General features: G+C 45.8%; 1 long non-coding RNA gene across 1 annotated transcript; it reads left to right on the top strand.

Annotated features, from left to right (window-relative positions):
* The first annotated feature begins 5,110 nt into the window (after positions 1 to 5,110).
* LOC135558125 (uncharacterized) lies at positions 5,111 to 6,305 on the top strand. The gene is made up of 3 exons (XR_010458306.1): positions 5,111 to 5,636; positions 5,805 to 5,905; positions 5,981 to 6,305. It is a non-coding gene; the product is annotated as an uncharacterized LOC135558125 (long non-coding RNA).
* Positions 6,306 to 17,340: the final 11,035 nt, after the last annotated feature.

Genomic DNA, 17,340 nt, shown 5'->3' with positions numbered 1-17,340 from the left:
TTTTCATTGAGCTGTGCCGCAAACACCCTGCTGGCAACACTGTGCTTGGGAACCAGGTCAACAGGTGAGCTGCCATCCTGGGGGACAACAACAGAATCAGGAACATGGTGCTGGGCAGCCCAAACCTGAAGATCCACACAAGGCTGCAACTGTTCGAGGTCAACAAGTTGACCTTGACGCAGTGGTACATTTTATATGTAGTTCCCTGGTTGACAGTGTTACTGAAAACAATTATACGTTTTATCACAAAGGTACATGTCCTCCATGCAGAGTGGTGCTTCAGGCCCTTTCCACGCTGCAGTCAGGAGCGCCCCATCAACCAGCAGCACCTACTGTACCATCTTCCAGAGGACAGAACGGGGCAGGCTACACAGCGTGGCAGAGCAGACACTGTCACCCAGTCTGCCTACCACCTCCCTCCCTATAACTCCAGTCTCCCAAGACCTGTCCTCGACTTGCACTCCTCTGCCCCCTCCTGCTGGTGGACCCAACCATTCTAAATGTGGCAAGCCCAAAACTTGTGAATTTGGACACAGCATGGTGGCAGGCCCAGTAAATTTGTCATTTCTTGTTCATTGATTTATGGCAATCACCTTAACTGTACAGTAGGTGTAGGGGACATCATGCTGTGTTGGGCACACGACATTCCCCGTGACAATCGATAACTTTTAAAAATAAAATCACTCAATTCATTGATTTATTTTCATACACTTTAAAGTTTAACATAAAAAAGAACATTTTCTACTCAGTTAATAAAGACACTGTAAACAGAGTTGTACCACACAAAACATATGTTTCTACTCAGACTTGAGATGACCAGCAGTTCTATATGGTGAAGCTCTGCTCAAAGGGGTTTACCCCGCTGTCTCGGCAGCTAATAGCCTGAGAGAAAATTCTGCAGCCAATAGGAGTAAAGGTGTCCCTATATGTCCCCTCAATCAGCCTCCCATTATCTTCAGCGACAGGACGGGACTGAAGAAGCCGAGAAGAGATCTCAGGACGAACCCGCGGTTGATATCCTGTTCTCGACGGCATGCCTTTTCCACCTCCAAAGGCTATTTTGAGAGCTCAGTGTTGCTGCTCCTCTATGGCGGCTTCGGACCCACGTGTTTCGTGTGCTTTGGTTCAAAGGGGCGGCCTCACAGATCCTCTGGAATGGCCTAGCTGCACCCTCGGGGGTTTCTCAGGGAGAATAGCTCTCTAGAGGACGCCATGTCTATGTTAGCCTCAGGAGATGAGGATATTAGGAAGTGTCTGGGGTTTTTCTACAGAAAAAAACAGTCTACCGACTGAGGCTGAAATGACCCCCCTCCCTAGGGAGAGTGAGGGGAATAGAGTGCGCCCTGGCCCGGTCATCGTATTGTCTACCTGGGTTTACAGCTAGACACTGATTATAAAAGGTAGCCTCCTACTGCATAGAAAACATGAAGTTTCTAAAACAAAAACTGTTTGAATTATGTCTGAGTATAACAGAACTCATATGGCAGGCAAACTTCCAAACAGGAAGTGGAAATTCTGGGGCTGGTTGATTTTCAACTCATCGCCTATTCACATCCCAGCACTTCCTACGCCTTCCACCAGATGTCAACAGTCAGTAGAACATGAAATGAAGCCTCTAGTGTGATGTGGGGCCGGATGGCAGCTATTTGAGTCAGTGGTCTGGCAGAACCACACTACAGGCTGATCCAACTTTGATGTAATGTCCTTAAAACAAGTCAAAATGAGGCTCAGTAGTGTGTGTGGCCTCCACGACCTCCCTACAACGCCTGGGCATGCTCCTGATGAGGTGGCGGATGGTCTCCTGAGGGATCTCCTCCCAGACCTGGACTAAAGCATCCGCCAACTCCTGGACAGTGTGGTGCAACGTGGCGTTGGTGGATGGAGCGAGACATGATGTCCCAGATGTGCTCAATTGGATTCAGGTCTGGGGAACGGGTGGGCCAGTCCATAGCATCAATGCCTTCCTCTTGCAGGAACTGCTGACACACTCCAGCCACATGAGGTCTAGCATAGTCTTGCATTAGGAGGAACCCAGGGCCAACCGCACCAGCATATGGTCTCATAAGGGGTCTGAGGATCTCATCTCGGTACCTAATGGCAGTCAGGCTACCTCTGGCGAGCACATGGAGGGCTGTGCGGCCACCCAAAGAAATGCCACCCCACACCATGACTGACCCACCGCCAAACCAGACTGTCACGTCTGTCACATGTGCTCAGTGTGAACCTGCTTTCACCTGTGAAAAGCACAGGGCACCAGTGGCGAATTTGCCAATCTTGGTGTTCTCTGGCAAATGCCAAATGTCCTGCACGGTGTTGGGCTGTAAGCACAATCCCCACCTGTGGACGTCGAGCCCTCATACCACCCTCATGGAGTCTGTTTCTGACCGTTTGAGCAGACACATGCACATTTGTGGCCTGCTGGAGGTCATTTTGCAGGGCTCTGGCAGTGCTCCTCCTGCTCCTTCTTACACAAAGGCGGAGGTAGCGGTCCTGCTGCTGGGTTGTTGCCCTCCTACGGCCTCCTCCACGTCTCCTGATGTACTGGCCTGTCTCCTGGTAGCGCCTCCATGCTCTGGACACTACGCTGACAGACACAGCAAACCTTCTTGCCACAGCTCGCATTGACGTGCCATCCTGGATGAGCTGCACTACCTGAGCCACTTGTGTGGGTTGTAGACTCCGTGTCATGCTACCACTAGAGTGAAAGCACAGCCAGCATTCAAAAGTGACCAAAACATCAGCCAGGAAGCATAGGAACTGAGAAGTGGTCTGTGGTCACCACCTGCAGAACCACTCCTTTATTGGGGGTGTCTTGCTAATTGCCTAGAATTTCCACCTGTTGTCTATTCCATTTGCACAACTGCATGTTAAATTTGTCAATCAGTGTTGCTTCCTAAGTGGACAGTTTGATTTCACAGAAGTGTGTGACTGAGTTACATTGTGTTGTTTTATATATATATTATATATATATATATATCCCATTTAGCAGTGTTATATATATATATATCCCATTTTAGTGTTCCCTTTATTTTTTTGAGCAGTGTATGTTGTGTTTTCGCTGTAAAACATTTAAAAAAATAAATTGGACACAATAGGTAGATTAACAAGATGTTTATCTTTCATTTGCTGTATTGGACTTGTTAATGTGTGAAAGTTGGGGGGGGGGGTCCTAGACAGGTTCTAACTAATTTTCAGTGTTCTGATACTTCTAGGTTGGAGTTGTATTTTTATGACAACATAGCTATAGTATTGCTTACTAGGTGTGTCCAATTAATTGTGTAACCACTCCCTCTTCCAATTAGGGCAAATTGAAAAGCTATTAAAAAGAAGACCTTGTATTCCTTTTTTTGTTTGTACTCCCTCACGAAGGCCATGCAGCCGAAATGCGTCGGTTTTTAAAAAACTTTGCTTCTATTGAACATGCCATACTAATAAAGGCATTTTAATCAATTATATGAAGAGTGCCTTGGTCCGCCTTTCTTATTGGTATACAGACACTTGCCTGACAAGTCCCTCCCCATCCAGTCAGACTCGGGCAGTTGGAGGTGTGTGGCCACCCTCGGGACGCCACATCAACCTTCTGGAACTGGACATCGTTCTACTGGTTATGACCCACTTCATGTCTACCCTATCGGGCCACGACGTGCTGGTCTGGTCGGACAGCCGAACTACAGTAGCCTACATAAATCGCCAAGGGGGAGTCAGGTCTCCTGCACTCCACCGGTTGGCGGAGGAATTGTGGCTGTGGGCTCACGAGCACCTTCACTCGTTGACAGCAGCACACATTCCAGGCTATCAGAACTTCGGCGCAGACCTCATGTCTCGAGGGGGTCCCCGAGACGAGTGGCAGCTGCTCCCCAGAGTTGTCCAAATATGGGAATGGTTCTGGTGGATCTGTTCTCTTCATGTGTGAATGCGCAATGTCCCCTGGAGAACACCATCCCCACAGTGAAGCATGGTGGTGGCGATGTTTTTCAAATCGTCAGGGGCCGGGAAACTGATCAAAATAGAAGGAATGATGGATGCACTAAATACAGGGAAACCGGTTTCAGTCAACGCGATTTGAGACTGGGATGGAGGTTCACCTTCCAGCAGGACAATGACGCTAAAGCAACACTCGACTGGTTGAAGGAGAAACATTTAAATGTCTTGGAATGGCCTAGCCAAAGCCCGGACCTCAATCCAAATGAGAATCTGTGGTATGACTTAAAGATACATAGCTACAAGTCTCTTGGGGTGTAATTGCTGCCAAAAGGTGGCGAATAGTTGTGCACACTCATGTTTTTATGTCTTGTTTGTTTCAAAATAAAAAATATTTTTCATCTTCAAAGTGGTAGGCATGTGTAAATCAAATGATACAACCCCTCCCAAAATTGATTTCAAATCCAGTTTGTAAGGCAACAAAATAGGAAAAAGGCAGAGAGGGGTGAATACTTTCGCAAGCCACTGTACATGACTCCTGGCACAGTAGAGTCATGTGTTATATCCTGCTCACAGGTCTATGACTGATTGGGCAGAAGGATTAGGGATATAGTTCCAGTAACTGGTGTTACAGTACTATTAGACCAATCTTTAGTATTGACAGTTGAGGTCAACGATCTGCTGGTCAGATTAGAATGACTCATTCTGTTATCTGCTTTCCAGTCATTGGCTGGGCGGATTAGAATGAGGATGCAGTACATTGTGACAGTCTATTTCCATTGTTGGGCCCGACCTTTTCATTAAGTGGGAAGTGTTGGGCTCTTTAGGGAGTACATTGTGGAGCTCCGCCTTACACCACTAGGAGCAGAGCTCCCCTATATAGATCATATAGTTACCGGAGTTGGAACTCCAGTTCTGTGAGTGGAGCCCCATAGGACTTAAGGTCCTGCCGACCCCTAGTCTCACTGAAGATAATGGGAGGAAGGGACACCTGTACTCCCATTGGCTGCAAGTGTGTGCATAATGTTCACAGGCTATTCGATGCCTAGGCAGCGGGATAAACCACTAGGAGCAGAGCTCCACTATGGGGCTCCGCTCCACTCATACAACTAGAATTACCCCTCCGGTAACTATCGATACGAGAGGTGACAGCAGGGAGTCAACCCCCCCCCGCCAGCCCCCTACGGACGCCCACTAATCTCTGATTGCTGCATACCTTCACTTGTTGAAGTTCGGGACAGTCTCAAGGATAGTCCCAGTTTCCAAGACCTACTACTGGATAGAGCTTTACAGAGGGCTGGCTTTGGAACTGTGACCAATGCAGTCTATAACTCCACAGAACATAAACAAAGTTAACTTGTTTGAAGACAACTTTATGTATCTGAATATTTGTTATCCACTGTATGTGTGTGTGTGTGTGTGTGTGTGTGTGTGTGTGTGTGTGTATATCGGCTAGTTATTTATTTAGGTTCACGGCTGGATAAGACAGCTTGACACCTTGCCTGGGAGAAGAATGCATGCTGTCCAACACTATATTTGGAAAAAGGATCAGCAGTTAAGGCCCAAAGGCCCCAGCCTCGGTGTGACAGAATAAAAAGGCAGATGAGTGAAAGGAGAGCACAGTGGCTTGAGGGAAAATACATAGACCCACCTCCACACCTGAAATGTAGTCGTCCATGGTGGCCTCCAGTTCTAAAACAGGCAGTTCTCCGAAGGTGAGTTCTTATATTTAAAAAAAGTAAATAAAATGTTGTTAATCTTAAACAATACAACTTGAAAGAAAAACAAATTACCCCCCAAAAAATGAATGCATTCATAATTAAATATAGCAACATAGGCATTCGTGTCTTATTGAACACACCACACTGCTTGTCTCTCTGTAGACAAGAACCCGATACCAGCTTCAACCAGAACCTCCCCCCCCACGGCAGAAATTCAGCCATCCATGTTGACCCCCAGTTCTGAGCAGGCGCATCCCACAAAGGTGAGTTCTCTTAAATTCACATTTGTGTGTTTGACTACAGCAATTTTATTTTGTGCGATGTGTGCCCCTCTGTAGACAAGAACCTTAAGTCAGCTCCATCCAGAAGCAACAAGGGGGCCAAGAGGACAGCTAAGCGGCACCCACCCTAATGCTAGAGTTGCTGCTGCTTCCACCCTTGTAAAAGACCTCCCACTGACCAGGTCCACAGAGGAGGTGAATTACAAAAGGCTGGTCATGAACCTGTTAGGAAGAGGTTACCTGTTGCTTTCCCCTGCAGGATATGTGGCAAGCCTAAAATTAAATAATAATAAATTGCCACAGCCATTGCAGGGGGAGGCAAAACTGCTGTGGATTGGCTGGGTCTCATCAAGGATCACATCATGGAGGGTCGTTTTAATGTTTGAAAGTGTAAATAGTTAAATTAATTATTTGTTTTCTGTTTTCATCAATAAAGTAGAGCTTGAGAGCCTAAGACTGTCAAACTCATTTAAATTTTGGGATTGTGGAGTGGTTGAAAAACTAGTTTTAATGTCTCCAATCTATGGTTAAGACATCTACTGTGCGCATGACAAGTCATTTTTCACTTATAATTCAAGTGGGTCAGACGTTTACATACACAAAGCGGACTGTGCCTTTAAACAGCTTGGAAAATTCCAGAAAATGTCATGGCTAATTGACGTCAATTGGAGGTGTACCTATGGATGTATTTCAAGGCCAACCTTCAACCTCAGTGCCTCTGCTTGGGAAAAATTGGAGACCTCCACAAGTCTAGTTCATCCTTGGGAGCAATTTCCAAACGCCTGTAGGTACCACGTTCATCTGTACAAACAATAGTATGCAAGTATAACCACCATGGGACCACGCAGCCGTCATACCGCTCAGGAAGGAGACGCATTCTGTCTCCTAGAGATGAACGTACTTTGGTGCGAAAAGTGCAACTCAATCCCAGAACAACTGCACAAGACCTTGTGAATATGGAGGAAACGGGTACAAAAGTATCGATAATCCACAGTAAAAACGAGTCATATTGACATAACCTGAAAGGCCGCTCAGCAAGGAAGAAGCCACTGCTCCAAATCCGCCATAAAAAAGCCAGACCACGGTTTGCAACTGCTCATGGGGACAAAGATTGAGAAATGTCCTCTGGTCTGATGAAACAAAAAGGGAGAGGCTTGCAAGCCGAAGAACACAATCCCAACCGTGAGGCACGGAGGTGGCAGGTGGGGGTGCTTTGCTGCAGGAGGGACTGTGCACTTCACAAAATAGATTGCATCATGAGGATAGAAAATGTGGATATATATACACTGCTCAAAAAAATAAAGGGAACACTTAAACAACACAATGTAACTCCAAGTCAATCACACTTCTGTGAAATCCAATTGTCCACTTAGGAAGCAACACTGATTGACAATAAATTTCACATGCTGAACAGGTGGAAATTCAAGGCAATTAGCAAGACATCTCTCTAATTCTCTTTCTTTCTCTCTCGGAGGACCTGAGCCCTAGGACCATGCCCCAGGACTACCTGACATGATGACTCCTTGCTGTCCCCAGTCCACCTGGCCGTGCTGCTGCTCCAGTTTCAACTGTTCTGCCTTATTATTATTCGACCATGCTGGTCACTTATGAACATCTTGGCCATGTTCTGTTATAATCTCTACCCGGCACAGCCAGAAGAGGACTGGCCACCCCACATAGCCTGGTTCCTCTCTAGGTTTCTTCCTAGGTTTTGGCCTTTCTAGGGAGTTTTTCCTAACCACCATGCTTCTACACCTGCATTGCTTGCTGTTTGGGGTTTTAGGCTGGGTTTCTGTACAGCACTTTGAGATATCAGCTGATGTATGAAGGGCTATATAAATAAATTTGATTTGACCCCCAATAAAGGAGTGGTTCTGCAGGTGATAACCACAGACCACTTCTCAGTTCCTATGCTTCCTGGCTGATGTTTTGGTCACTTTTGAATGCTGGCTGTGCTTTCACTCTAGTGGTAGCATGAGACGGAGTCTACAACCCACACAAGTGGCTCAGGTAGTGCAGCTCATCCAGGAGGGCACATCAATGCGAGCTGTGGCAAGAAGGTTTGCTGTGTCTGTCAGCGTAGTGTCCAGAGCATGGAGGCGCTACCAGGAGACAGGCCAGTACATCAGGAGACGTGGAGGAGGCCGTAGGAGGGGCAGGACCGCTACCTCCACCTTTGTGCAAGGAGGAGCACTGCCACAAAGCCCTCCAGCAGGCCACAAATGTGCATGTGTTTGCTCAAATGGTCAGAAACAGACTCCATGAGGGTGGTATGAGGGCCCGACGTCCACAGGTGGGGGTTGTGCTTACAGCCCAACACCGTGCAGGACGTTTGGCATTTGCCAGAGAACACCAAGATTGGCAAATTCGCCACTGGCGCCCTGTGCTCTTCACAGATGAAAGCAGGTTCACACTGAGCACATGTGACAGACGTGACAGAGTCTGGAGACGCCGTGGAGAACGTTCTGCTGCCTGCAACATCCTCCAGCATGACAGGTTTGGCGGTGGGTCAGTCAAGGTGTGGGGTGGCATTTCTTTGGGGGGCAGCCCTCCATGTGTTCGTCAGAGGTAGCCTGACTGCCATTAGGTACCGAGATGAGATCCTCAGACCCCTTGTGAGACCATATGCTGGTGCGGTTGGCCCTGGGTTCCTCCTAATGCAAGACAATGCTAGACCTCATGTGGCTGGAGTGTGTCAGCAGTTCCTGCAAGAGGAAGGCATTGATGCTATGGACTGGCCCGCCCGTTCCCCAGACCTGAATCCAATTGAGCACATCTGGGACATCATGTCTCGCTCCATCCACCAACGCCACGTTGCACCACAGACTGTCCAGGAGTTGGCGGATGCTTTAGTCCAGGTCTGGGAGGAGATCCCTCAGGAGACCATCCGCCACCTCATCAGGAGCATGCCCAGGCGTTGTAGGGAGGTCATACAGGCACGGAGGCCACACACACTACTGAGCCTCATTTTGACTTGTTTTAAGGACATTACATCAAAGTTGGATCAGCCTGTAGTGTTGTTTTCCACTTTAATTTTGAGTGTGACTCCAAATCCAGACCTCCAAGGGTTGATAAATGTGATTTCCATTGATAATCTTTGTGTGATTTTGTTGTCAACTATGTAAAGAAACAAGTATTTAATCTAGGATGTGTTATTTTAGTATTCCCTTTATTTTTTGTATTTTTTTTCTCATCAACAACTCCCGTACGGGGTCGGGAGACACGAAGGTTGAAAGTCATGCGTCCTCCGATACACAACCCAACCAAGCCGCAGTGCTCCTTAACACAGTGCGCATCCAACCCGGAAGCCAGCCGCACCAATGTGTCGGAGGAACACTGTGCACCTGGTAACCTTGGTTAGCGGGCACTGCGCCTGGCCTGCCACAGGAGTCGCTGGTGCGCAATGAGACAAGGATATCCCTACCGTCCAACCCCAACCATACTTCCAAAGTTGTGGAAAAATGGCAACAAAGTTAAGGTATTGGAGTGGCCATCACAAAGCCTTGACCTCAAATCCTATGGAAAATTTGTGGGCAGAACTGAAAAAGGGTATGTGAGCAAGGAGGACTACAAACCTGACTCAGTTACACCATGCTCTGTCAGGAGGAATGGGCCAAAACTCACAATTGTTTAACTTGGGTCAAAAGTAAGTTAAGGCAATGCTACCAAATACTAATTTAGTGTGTATGTAAACTTCTGACCCACTGGGAATGTGATGAAAGAAATAAAAGCTGAAATTAATAGCAGAGAGAATGATTGACATTTCACATTCTTCAAGGGACCTAAGACTGGGAATTTATACTGGGTTTAAATGAATAGTGGGGTAAAAAAGTATTTAGTCAGCCACCAATTGTGCAAGTTCTCCCACTTAAAAAGATGAGGCCTGTAATTTACCATAGGTACACTTCAACTATGACAGACAAAATGAGAAAAAAAAAATCCAGAAAATCACACTAGGATTTTTAATGAATTTATTTGCAAATTATGGTGGCAGCCGCTCGCCCTCCTCCCCCATCATTCTTAAAGACCCAGCCAGGGTTAGTTTTACATGTGGTGTCAGTAATGATAAAAACAACCAGTTATTTGATTTTTATAGAGTATAACAGTACTTGTCGTCTCCATTGCTTGTTATTAAAGGCATCTTGTTCCAGCAGTCCCAGCATTCGCTGGCCCCAAGCAAAACTGCAGTCGAAGGTGTTGAAGGTCTTGGCCTTAGACTGCAGTTCCAATTACGTTTCGAAAAGTTTTTTTGATTTACATTTTTTTTACCTCCTTTTCTCCCCAATTTCGTGATATCCATCTTGTCTCATCGCTACAACTTCTGTACGGGCTCAGGAGAGACGAAGGTCGAAACCCATGCGTCCTCCGAAACACAACCCAAACAAGCCACACTGCTTCTTAACATCCACCCCGGAAGCCAGCGGCATCAATGTGTTGGAGGAAACACCATCCACCTGGTGACCTGGTTAGCGTGCACTGCGCCCGGCCCACCACAGGAGTCGCTAGTGCACGATGAGACAAGGATATCCCTACCGGCCAAGCCCTCCCTAACCCAGACGATGCTAGGCCAATTGTGCGTCGCCCCACAGACCTCCCGGTCGCGGCCGGCTGCAACAGAGCCTGGGCTTGAACCCAGAGTCTCTGGTGGCACAGTTAGCACTGCGCCACCCGGGAGGCCCGTGGCCAAAAGGTTTGAGAATGACACAAATATTAATTTTCACAAAGTCTGCTGCCTCAGTTTGTATGATGGCAATGTCCCAAATCTCCAAAACATTTCCAGTGCATTTCAGCCCTGCCACAAAAGGACCAGCTGACATCATGTCAGTGATTCTCTCGTTAACACGTGTGTTTTTTAAATGTTTTATTATTTATTACAAAAAACACAGGGCAGGGGTAACATTAAAGTTTTAGAACATGAAGTACAACAGACAGTATCAAACGTGTATCAGTCTTTCCGCAACAGAGCCATCCGTGTTTGTGTGCGTGATAGTGATATAAAATGTCATTTTCCTTTTTTCAGGATCACAATCTTCAAGATTCCCCCCCAATAGCTGTCCCTCAACCATTTGAGACCACTCCCACAGTCCCCCCAGAATAAAATACAATTAATTCCATTCCCCACCCCCCTAAAAAAAACAATGCACCACCAAAATGAGAAGAAAACAATGCAAAAAAATTAAACAAAGGACATCAATGACAACTGTATATGTTTGTGTGTGTGTGTGTTTATTTGAATGAGTGTGCGTATATGCATGTGTACAAACACCTGCACGGCATCAGCCTTAGGCAAACCGGCATTAATTGTAAAAACACTGCCACTTAGTGTCATTCAAATGTACTTCTGTTTTATTTTGACTTTCCCCCCCCCCATCATTCTCTCGCTCACACAGTAACTACACTCCCACTTGTCTCCAATTCCACATACCAACCCTCAGCTTCCCACAGCCCATCCCTTCTATCTCTGCTGGCCACCCACTTCGTGTTTCTACGCAACGGGGCATGCAGTTGCATGGTTTGCTAACTATGTCTGATAGTGCACTCAATTTGATGGGCTTATGTCTGTCTTGAATGGTGTGCCCCAAGGCTCTGTACTTGGTCCTCTCTTATTCACTCTTTATATAAATTATTTAGACAAATGTCCAAAATGCACAACTTCATGCTGATGATACTGTTGTGCCTCGTCTCTTACAAAAGCTTTCCAGAACATGCAAACTGCTTTTTATACTGTTCAACATACCTTGTGTCAATTGAAGCTTATCCTCAATACTGACAAAGAAAACACCATTAGTTTAGTTAATGCAAGAAAAAGACCTCTCAACCTTTCACCTATTACTACCTGTCAGGGCAAGGAGATTGAGGTTGCAACCTAAAATATATTTTAAATATACAAATATATTTTAATTGATGACGGCCTCCTTTAAAATTGCATATTCACCAACTTATAAAAAAATTGAAGCTGAAATTGGGATTTTATTTTAGGAATAAGGCCTTTTTTTCTTTTATATATGAATGCTTCCGCTCAGTGTTTGAGATCAATTGACACCCTTTACCATGGTACTTTGAGATTTATTTTTAACTGCAAATCCCTTAGGCTCCACTGCACTTTGTATACCAGGGTCGGCTCGCCTTCTCTAGTCACTCGTAGGCTCAGTCACTTTTTTACCTTTATTTACAAAGCCATTTTGGGTTTACTACCTTTTTATTTGTGCATTTTTATTGTTCAGAAATGTGGTGGGTTCTCTTCGTTCGCTGTACTTTATCCTGTTAACTGTTCCAAATGTCCGAACTGAATTTGGTAAAAGGGCTTTTATGTACTCTGCGCCATCGTCTTGGAAGAACTTGTCCCGATTGGTGTTTTTAAATCACTGATGAAGAATTTTGAGGCTGATATAGTAGAGCTGGAGTGGCACCTCCCAAGCGGATCTTTGTCGACGGGGAATACTGCATCCTGATTGGCTGAACATGCCTGCCCCTTGCCCGTGGAATGAGCTCATCGTCCGACAATGTGTGGCACCTCATCCGTCGTTTTTCTGGGGGAGCTCTTTATGTAGCGGCTCCCCTTCTGCATATTGTTGCGCCTGTGGGAGACCAAGAGAGGGGGGCTGAAGGAGAGCCACATCAATGGGGCTCAGCGATGCCCAGGTGATGAAGAGGATCAGCTCCGAGATGGCGCGGTGTTGTCGTCGTCACACACCGAGCGTGTCATCGGAGTGGCTCCTGGAGACATCATGGGCATCCGGCTCCTGGACCGTGACATGATGCAGGCCATCTGGCAGACCCTGAGACGACAGCTGGTCTACATTCTGGACCCCCCTGGTGTCAGCCTCTAGACCAACAAGAGCAAGGACGTGACCAAGGGAGGGTTCATCCTGCCTGTCTTGCGCTACGCATGTGGATCCACATTGTTGAAATGGGTCTCTTTTTTTGCTGTCTCTCTGTTTAAAGGGGAACTCATTGGGTTTGAGCATCTGTTCTCTCAGACCGATAGCAACCAGAAGTTGGAATCAAACCTCGGTAAGGACCCAGATGTCCCAGACGGGACAACCTGAGAGAGCTGGATAACCCCACCATCTCCTTGCAAGGTCTCGATGAGTCTCCTACCACTCAGGAAGGCTGCAGAGTGAAGGAAAAGCAGACAACAAGTGCTCAGCATATGTGGGAACTCCTTCGAGACTGTTGGAAAAGCATTCCAGGTGAAGTTGGTTGAGAGAATGCCAAGAGTGTGCAAAGCTGTCATCAAGGCAAAGGGTGGCTATTTGAAGAACCTCAAATATTTGATTTGTTTAACACTTTTTTGGTTAATACATGATTCCATGTATTATTTCATAGTTGATGTCTTCACTATTATTCTACAATGTAGAAATAGTAAAAATAAAAGAGGAATTCTTGAATGAATAGTAGGTGTTCTACATCCTAAACAGCTCGGATTGCTTAAGTTTCTTTCCATTACTCTATTTCCAGGAGTACATGGGAATTGATGGGGTTAGTGAATACCTGGACAAGAGTCTGGTGAGGCTGCTGGGGAGATCATGACTCTGGAAAAATCTTCCAGAGAGAGACATGGTGGCTGTCTCCTACCCCAAGAGGTTCCAGAACCGAGTCCTGCAGGGGAGCTTCAAAAACTCAACCATGAAGGGGGAAGAGAGTATGAAGTGGTACGTGCTGCACATTGTTCTAATCTCACTAACTCACTTCACACAAAGCCATGAGTGTATTTCTCATTAACGTGATGTTTCTTTTTTTAATCTAATTTCAGCTCCCTGCTTGGGCAAGGCTCTGGACCTGCTCAGTGGCCCAGGACAGTAGAGGCCATTTTCATTGAGCTGTGCCACAAACACCCTGCTGGCAACACTGTGCTTGGGAACCAGGTCAACAGGTGAGCTGCCATCCTGGGGGACAACAAAAGATCCACACAACGCTGCAACTGTTCAAGGTACAACAATAGGATGTCCCCCGTGGAGAACGTGACCCTTCACCAGAGGATTCAGGCCCTTTCCACGCTGCAGTCAGGAGCACACCCCCGCTGCCAACCTCATCAACCAGCAGCACCTACTGTACCAGCTTCCAGAGGACAGAACGGGGCAGGCTACACAGCGTGGCAGAGCAGACACTGTCACCCAGTCTGCCTACCACCTCCCTCCCTATAACTCCTCTGCCCTGCTGGTGGACTCAAGGTCTCCAGGATTACCGTCTGGAAATAAAGTCAGGGCGCACAAGCCGTATGAAGGATACAACTGTTCTAAATGTGGCAAGCCCAAAACTTGTGAATTTGGACACTGAATGGAACTGATGAGGTCCCAGCCAGGCCCAGTAAACACTGACCGACTGGTGTGTACATTGTTTTTGTAAATGTTATATCTTATTCATTTTTGTTTGGCAATTATTCATTTTCAATCACCTTAACTGTACAGTAGGTGTAGGAGACATGCTGCGTTGGGCACACATGACATTCCCTGTTACAATCAATAATAACTGAATAAATGTTTTACTTAAATCACTTTTTCTTCCTAGAAATTCATTCTGATTTATTTTCACACACTTCATAAATCAAAATACAAGTCAGTCAACAAAGACAAAAAATAAAAAAGTTTGTTTCTACTCAGACTTGAGGTGATAGCAGGGAGATCAGCCCCCTACGATCTTTGATTGGTTGCTGCACACCTTCACTTGTCACTTGTTGAAGTTCAGGATAGTCCCAGTTTCCTAAGATCTACTACTGGATATAGCTTTACAGAGGGCTGGCTTTGGGACTGTGACAAATGCACTCTATAACTCGACAGAACGTAAACAAAGAAGGTCATTTTTATATGAACAACTTTTTATGCATCTGAATATTTTGTTATCGACAGCTACATAGACTGGGACAAGAATGCGTGCTGTCCAACAATATATTTGGAAAAAGGACCAGCAGATAAGGCCCCAGCTGGGGTGTGACAGAATAAAAAGGCAGATGAGTGAAAGAGGAGCACACAGTGGCTTGTTGGAAAATACAAAGACCCACCTCCACACCTGAAATGTAGTCGTCCATGGTAGCCTCCAGTTCTAAACAGGCAGTTCTCCGAAGGTGAGTTCTTATATTTAAAATTAGTTCATCTTAAACAATACAACCCCCCCAAAGGTGAGTTTTCTTAAATTCCCATGTGTGTGATGTGTTTAATAACCCTCTACCTATGTGTCCCTCTGTAGACAAGAACCTGAAGCCAGCTCCATTCAGAAGCAACGGGGGCCCGGAGGACAGCTAAGCAAACCAACAAACAACCCCCCTAATGCTAGAGTTGTAGCTGCTTCCACCCTTGTAAAAAGCCTGACCAGGTCCACAGATGACAAAAGGCTGAACCTGTCAGGAAAGGAGGTTGCTTTCCTGTTGCTATCCCCTGAAGGATATGTGCCTAAAAGAAAACCAATTTGGCCACAGCCAGTGCAAGGGACAGCACTTCTGTGAGACAGCAGGGGGAGACAAAACTGTTGTGGAGTGGCTGAATGAGAAGAGGGCCTTGACGATGCAGAACTGGTCATTATGGCCATAGAAGTGTAAAACTAATGTTAATAACTGCAATACTGATATTTTTTAAATCAAGTTTTGGATTCTGACAGACAACTTTGGGTAATGTAACCTTAAAAATCAGACAAAGGAAGGTACATTGGGAAAGAAACTCCATGTCAATGTACAGTTGAAGTCGGAAGTATACATGAACTAGTTTTAATGACTCCAACCTAAGTGTTTCAACCACTCCACAAATATCTTGTTAACAAACTATAGTTTTGGCAAGTTGGTTAGGACATCTACTTCGTGCATGACTGAAACAATTGTTTACAGAGATTATTTCACTGTATCACAATTCCAGTGGGTCAGTACTTGACATACATTAAGTTGACTGTGCCTTTAAACAGCTTGGAAAATTCCAGAAAATTATATATCTGTGGATGTAATTCAAGGCCTACCTTCAAACTCGGTGCCTCTTTGCTTGACATCATGGGAAAACCGAAATAAATGGTAGTCCTCCACAAGTCTGGTTCATGCTTGGGAACAATTTCCAAATGCCTGCCTGAAGGTACCGTGTTCATCTGTACAAACAATAGTACGCAAGTATAAACACCATCGAACCACGCAGCAGTCAGAAATGAGACGCGCTTTGTCTCCTAGAGATGAACATACTTCGGTGTGAAAAGTGCAAATCAATCCCAGAACAGCAGCAAAGTACCTTGTGAAGATGCTGGAGGAAACCAGTACAAAAGTATCTATATCCACAGTAAAACAAGTGCTTTATCGACAACCTGAAAGGCCGCTCAGCAAGGAAGACCACCATAAAAAAAGCCAGACTACGGTTTGCAACTGCACATGGGGACAAAGATTGTACTTTTTGGAGAAATGTCCTCTGGTCTGATGAAACAAAAATAGAACTGTTTGGCCATAATGACCATTGCAATATAGCTTACGGACAACAAAGTCAAGGTATTGGAGTGGCCATCACAAAGCCCCTGACCTCAAGCCTAAAGAAAACTTGTTTGCAGAACTGAAAAAGCATGTGCGAGCAAGGAGGCCTACAAACCTGACTCAGTTACACCAGCTCTATCAGGAGGAATGGGCCAAAATTCACCCAATGTATTGTGGGAAGCTTGTGGAAGACAACCCGGAACGTTTGACCCAAGTTAAACAATTTAAAAGGTAATGCAAAACTTCTGACCCACTGGGAATGTGATTAAAGAAGTAAAAGCTGAAATAAAAATCACTGTTATTCTGACATTTCACATTCTTAAAAAAAAAAAGGTTATTGTAACTGACCTGAGACAGGGAATTTTTACGAGGACTAAATGTCAGGAATTGTGAAAAAAAACTGAGTTTAAATGTATTTGGCGTATGTAAACTTCCAACTTCAACTGTATGTGCAAGAATACTTCATACTGTACCTTGCCCCCGGCCTGCCCAAGAAAGTGCGGAGGTCAATAAAAGAAAATGTGTTAGAAAAAAAAGGTAATTGGAAAGTTAATCTTCCATTTCTAGTAGTTTTAACTCTTAAATGAAGCTACTGCTTCCAGAAGCTGGCAGGAAACTCGCAACAAGTAGCGGCAGCGATGGATTGGCTGGAGGCTGTTTATCTGTGGCCGCTTCATTAGGCATCTGTGGTGGTACCCTCCCCAACCCCAGCCCCTTCGCATGTCCGTTGCTCCTCTGGATGCCCATGCGAATGTGGGCATTCAAGCTGACATGCACCCAACCTGGGTGTAACACCACCCTCACCAAGGCTAGGGTATACCAGACTATCCGGAGGGTCTTGGACATCAAGGATTGGTATCTCATGGCCCTTGAGTGCCCTCGGTGTAAGGTGTCGAGCTGGTCGCAGGATGTCCTGGGTGAGCTCTATCCTGATTTTGACCTACACGTAAGTATTGAAATGCATGTGTACATTTTTACTGCT

This window comes from Oncorhynchus masou, chromosome 17 (assembly GCF_036934945.1).
Source record: "Oncorhynchus masou masou isolate Uvic2021 chromosome 17, UVic_Omas_1.1, whole genome shotgun sequence".
Classification (NCBI taxonomy): Eukaryota; Metazoa; Chordata; class Actinopteri; order Salmoniformes; family Salmonidae; genus Oncorhynchus; species Oncorhynchus masou.
This window is presented reverse-complemented; position numbering and strand designations above follow the sequence as displayed.